This window comes from Eumetopias jubatus, unplaced genomic scaffold, assembly GCF_037043125.1.
Source record: "Eumetopias jubatus isolate StellerSeaLion01/CBP00866 unplaced genomic scaffold, mEumJub1_p1.0 scaffold_8, whole genome shotgun sequence".
NCBI classification, from domain to species: Eukaryota; Metazoa; Chordata; class Mammalia; order Carnivora; family Otariidae; genus Eumetopias; species Eumetopias jubatus.
In genome coordinates, this window is record NW_028274814.1 from 3,294,658 (window position 1) to 3,301,120 (window position 6,463).

Genomic DNA, 6,463 nt, shown 5'->3' on the forward strand with positions numbered 1-6,463 from the left:
GTATTTTGGTGGGGAGTTTAGTGTTTTCTGTATATAAGATCATGTCACTTGCAAACAGGGACAATTTTACTTCTTCCTCTCTGATTTGGATGTCTTTTATTTCTTTTTCTTCCTTAACTGCACTGGCTAACACTATTGGTACTATGTTGAATAGGAGTGGTGAGAGTGGGCACACTTGTCTTGCTCTTAATCTTAAAGGAAAAGTGCTCAGCCTTTCACCATTGAGTATGATGTTAACTGTGAGTTTTTCCTATATGGCCTTTATTATGCTGATGTGTGTTCCATCTATACTCAATTTATTGAAAGTTTTTATCTTGAAAGAATGTTGAATTTTGTAAAATGTTTTTTCTGCATTTATTGATTGGATCATACGATTTCTTCCTTCATTCTCTTAATGGACATATCACGTTTATTGATTTGCTTATTTTGAAACACCCTTACATCTCAGGGATGAATACCACTTGATCACAGCGTGTGATCCTGTTAATGTGCTGTTGAATTCAGTTTCTTAGAATTTTGTTGAGCATTTTTGCATCCATAGTCATGATGGATATTGGACTGTAGTTCTCTTTTCTGGTGTCCCAATCTGGCTTTGGTATCAGGGTAATATTGGTCTCATACAATGAGTTTGGGAGCATTCCTTCATCTGCAATTTTTTGGAAGAGTTTGAGAAAATTAGGCATTAATTCTTCTTTAAATGTTCACTAGTAAAAAATTCACTAGTGAAACCACCTGGTGTTGGTTTTTTTCTCTCAGGTGGTTTTTGATTACTGAGTCAATCTCTCCTTACTCATTATTGGTCTGTTCAGATTTTCTATTTGTTCATGATTCAGTCTTGGTAGGTTGTAAGTTCCTAAGAACTTATCCATTTCTTCTAGGTTATCTAATTTGTTGGAGTATAGTTGTTCATGCTAGGCCTTTCATAGCCTAAATGTAGGGTTTTGTGTTAATATTGTCAGGAGTCTGGGCTGTGTTTGAAGGTTGTTTCTGTTATAATCATCTCCCAGTGCACCATGGTCTCAAATTCCTTTAGTGATACCTGTGTTAGAAAATGAGCTAATTTGCCAGGACCTTTTTTCTCAATGTTTCTCAATGTTTCTCAGTTTTCCACTTGACTTTGAGTTTTCCTTCTCTCTGTTCACCAGAGAGAATCTGTCTCATTGGAGTGATCACAGATATATGTTACTTTTACTCAATACTTGTTAACACAGTGGTGGAGACTGGTGGAGGGGGCATTCTCCGTTGTTCAATAAGCTTCAGCATGAGGCAAGAATTGTGGATTTGAATCTTGAGAGTGTGGCATTTACAGGTACCCTGCCCCTCTACCATCTATAGTCCTAGACCTAGCATTGACTTCTGGCACTCGCCCAGGGTAGAGTTTTACTTACTTAGTTTTCCTTTCTCTTCCTTCAGCTAGATTTTCTCCAGTACCGTTAACTGGCAATTTTTATTCTTCCTCTTCCTGCAGATTAGAGCTTTTTTTCCACAGAAGAGATACTGGAGATGAATCTGGGCAGAGTTTCAGCAGTGGCTACTACTCCCTTCCCCCAGTCAGCACAACTTTTTTAAGAGTCTCTTCTATCTTCTGAGTTCCTGGTGGTGTCCATGGAGGAAAGGACTATTAGAGGGTGAAAATCCCTCTATGTTTACTACCCAGAGACTTCACACCCATATGTGGCCTTGAGTAATTCATTAAAATTTTTAAGTTTAATTTTTTTTCTGACTTATATGGCAGGCAGTGGCATTTGTTCTTGGTAAGCAAGTGCATGAATTCTATTTCTTCTTGTAGGCACTTGTCTCTCCCTGGATTTGAGGTTATTCCTTTGCCCTGCCATGCCAATTATCCAATGAGCTCAAGAAAAGTTATTAATTTTGTCTGGTCAGTGATTTATTATTTTTTCCCCTTAATTGTAAGTGTGGAAGCAAAGCTCTATCCATTTCTCTAACTCTCTTAGCTGAAGCCAGACAGCTTATGTATTAATTTTTAATGCTGAACCAAACTTGATTTCTGGGAATAATTCCATTTGGTCACAATGGTCATTTTGTGTGCGTATGTTTGTGTGTGTGTATACATATATATGTGTGTGTGTGTGTGTGATATATATATATATATATATATATATACACATATACATTTGAATTCACTTTTGAATATATATATTTGAATTCACATTGCTAATATTTTGCAAAGGTCTTGGTAGTTTGTATGACTGATACTGTTTTATGTTTATGTTCATGACTGATACTGTTTTGTAAATTTCTCTCCTTACAATTTCTTTGTCAGGTCTTTGTGTTTCAGTTATTCCAAACTTTTTAAATGAGTTGGAAATTGTTCCCTCTTCTTTTAGTTTCTAAGAGTTTGTGCATATTTGCATCATTCCTTACTTCAGAGTTTGGTAAAACCCACCAATGAAATTGTTGGGGAATCAATATATCTTTGTGGGAAGATTTTTTATTAGAAATCCAATTTGTCCAACAGATACAGGACAAGTCAGACTTTTAATTTTTTAATCAGTTTTAGTAAGTGGTGTTTGTCACGTAATTTGTCCACTTGTTCAAAATAATTAAATTTATCATAATAATTTGTCATCATATTACCTGATTGCCTTTATAATGGCTGTAAGATCTATGGTAAGATTACCTTCTTCTTTTAATGCCAAGATTGGCAATACTCCTCCCCGCCATTTGTTGATTATTTCTTCTAGGGACTTACCCATTTTGTTGGCCTTTTGAAAGAATCAATTTTGGCTTTGTTAATATCTTCTATTGTTTGTCTTGATTCCATTGAGTTTTATTATTATTTCTTTTATTCTTACTCTCACTTTCAGTTTCTCTTCTTTTTTCTTAACTAAAGTCAAAACTGAGTTGATTTTAATTCTTTTCTCCTTTCTATTAAGGCATTTAAAATGATGAGTTTCACTTGAAGTACTTCTTTAGCTACAGCCTACAAATTTTGAAGTGCCGTGTTTTCCTCATAAATCAATTCAAATTTAAAATTCTCACTTGTAATTTTAAAAATTTAGTCCATGGATTTTTTAGAAATACCTTATTAACTTTCCAAATATTTTTGGCTTTTCTAGGTATCTTTTTCATTTCTTACTTAATCTATTATTGTCAGAGATCATATAGTGTAAGATTTCAATGTTTTGGAATTGGTCAAATTTTATTTTGTGGCTCAATATATGATCTATGTTGAGCCAGGTACAGTCAAAAAGAATGTACATTCTGAAGTTGTTCATAGTGTTCTATAAATGCCTATTAATTTAGATTGGTTGATTGTGTTTAGATCTTCTGTATCTTTACTGCATATAAATATATTACTATAATTATTATAATTATATATTATATCATATATTATTATTATTATAAATTATATAATCATATATATATGATTTAATAATTACTGCGAGAGAATGTTGAAATCTTCAACTATGTGAATTTGTCTATCTCTCCCTTTATTTTTGCCAAGTTTTGCTTTGTGTTTTTTGAAGGTATGCTATTAGGTCAATATGCATGTAGGATTATTATATATTCCTGATGAATTAGGTTTTTTTATCAGCATAAATTGTTCTTCATCTTTAGTAATACTCTTCTCCCTGAAGTTAATTTGGTCTCACCTTAATTTGGCCATGCCTGCTTTACATTGTTTATAGTTTTCATGGTATATCTTTTTCCATCCTTTTAGTTTCAACCTCGACTGTATCTTTATCTATCGAAAATCATCTTGTATAGTAGTATATAGTAGGGTCTTGCATTTTCCAAATTTATTTTGACAATCTCAACCTTTTTATTTGAGCATTGAGATCATTTGCATTTAATGTAATTATGATTATGATTGGGTTTTATTACTTTTAAATGATTAGTAAGGGATTACAATATACCCCAAACCTATCAAAGTCCATTTGAATCAATATTATACCACTTCACACTTAACCTCACATTCCACTTCACACTTCACATCTAATTCTTCACATTTCACAGTGAACAAATATAATACACCTGCCCCAGTATAATTCCATTTACTCTCCAATCTTTGTGTTAATGTTGTCATACTTTTATTTCTACATGATGAATAAACCCTACCTTATAATATTATTATATTCATTTTAAATGATCAACTGTCATTTAGGAAATTGTAAAAGGAAGAGGAAGCATAGCCTTTTATATTTATTCATTCATTTACCATTTTTTGGTGGTCTTTATTCTTTCCTGTAGACCCAAATTTCCATGTGGTATCACTTCCCTTCAGGCTTAAAAATATCCATAATCATTTCTTATAACTCAGTTCTATCAGAATACATTCTTCCAGTTTTCACTTATCTGAAATGTCTTTGTTTATGTTAATTTTGAAGGATATCTTTTCTAGAATGTATTTTAGAATTCTGCATGTTTTTTATTATATTTCATTTTTGTTTTAGCATTTAAAAAAATCTTGTTCCACTGTATTCTGATTTCATTGCTTCAGATAAGAAATAAGGCTTTATTTGTGTTGTTATTTCCCTTGTATGTAACTGTTTTTAATTTAGCTTATTTCTGTATTTTTGACTTTTAGAAATTTGGCTATAATGATCTTAATGTGGTTTACTTTGCATTTATCTTGCTTATGGTTCACTGAGCTTCTTGAACATGTAAGTTGACATTTTCCATCAAATCTAGGAACATTTGAGTCATCCATTCTTTTTTTTTTTTTGAAAAAGAACTTTTTAATCACTATTTTTTTAAAGCTTATTTGTTTACCTTAGAGAGAGAACATGCGCATGGGCAGGGGGAGAAGCAGAGAGAGAGGAGAAGGAATCCCAAGCAGATACCCTGCTGAGTGCAGAGCCCGACTCGGGGCTCGATCCCATGACCATGATTTCTGAATCAAGAGTCAGATGCTTAACCAACTGAGCCAACCAGGAACCCCTTTTTATTACTTTTATATACAGAAAATTCAACAGTGTACACTTAGCCCAGTTTGGTGGCCAGTTCTTTAGGCTTTGCCTTTCCCAACTTGGCAATGTGAGTTACCTACTTTGGACCCAGAACATTGTCTCCCCACTGACAGTGGATCTTATCATATCTGTCATTATAATTGGTCTTGACAGCTTTTACCAGCTTAGCCAGAGCTCCTTTGTCTTCCAAGTTAACCTGTGTGAAGGCGAGAGTGGTGTAGGCCTTCCCACGGACCAGATGCCCCAGGCTGGCCTCCTCCTGTAGGAACCCTTATCTTACAACACAGGACAGGCAGGAAGACAACCGGCTCAATGGAATCCACATCATGTGCAATCATTAGCAGCTGAACCTTCTTGTTTTCCACCAATGTGATGACAGTATGAACCCCAGCTCAAAGGAGAGATGGCCTCTTAGTGGGGACATCCCCTTTGCCTGCAGCTTTCTTCTCAGCCCAGACCAACAATCTCTGCTTCTTCTCTTGCTTTGTCTGTGGTCTGTGTTTGTGGGCCAGCTTAAGTAGTTGAGGAGCTGGTGGTTCAAGGCCTGGGTGAACTGGTTGATCACAGGAGGCACTTTCAGACATTTATAGAGAATTGCCCTTTGTGCCTGCAACCTGATGTAGCAGGACCATCTGACAAAGGGGGTGAGGTCCTTTTTGGGCTGATGCCTTGTCTGATGCCAAAATTCTTGGGCCTTTTCTCAACAGGGGAATGACCACATTCTTGGCCTCCTGTTTCTTCATGAAAGCAGGGGTGGGCACCACCTTCTTCCCCTTAGTCTTCTTTCCTTTTGGCATCTTGGATATCTGAAGGAGAGAGCTCTTTGTTTCTTATAATATTGTCATTCACTTCTTCTGGAATTTCAATTCCAATAGAAATTAGAAATTATATATTGTGCCACAGATTTCCAGGGATCTTTGCTTTTCTTCTACCTGTTTCTTTTTCCATTTTTCAGATTGGATTATTTTTATAAATCTGTCTTCTTGGTACTGACTCTTACTTTATTTTCAGTCTACCATTAATTCTTTCTGATGAATTTTAAAAATCCTAAGCCATTGTAGTCTTTTGTTCAAGATTTCCATTTCATTTTTTCTTTCTTTTTCTGTTTCCATCTCTCTGTTGAGATTCTCTAACAATTCATAATTAAGACAATATTTTCTTTAAATACTTGGACATATTTATTATATCTGTTTTAATGTTAGTGTTCTAACTCCAACATCTGCTTCACCTTGAGATACATTATCTGCTTTTTTCTTGACTATTGGTCACATTTTTTCTGCTTTTTTTTTCATACCTAGTAATTGTTATTGCATTCTCAACAGCATAGATGATACATCTTGGAGTCTTAAGATTCTGATATCTTTTTCCTGGAAAGTGTTGATTTTTATTCTGGTAGACCATCCAATTACTAACTAATCAAGTTGAACTTGTGTAGAGATGGTTTCATTTTAGACTTTTTAAGGTCATATCTGGGGTAGACCTTCCTCTGGGATATGGTTCTTATTCCTAAAACAAGCGCTTTTTCTGTA

General features: G+C 34.6%; 1 pseudogene; it reads right to left on the reverse strand.

The window, feature by feature from the left end:
- Positions 1-4,947: 4,947 nt before the first annotated feature.
- LOC114222372 (large ribosomal subunit protein eL8 pseudogene) lies at positions 4,948-5,737 on the reverse strand (annotated as a pseudogene).
- Between the last annotated feature and the right edge of the window lie 726 nt (positions 5,738-6,463).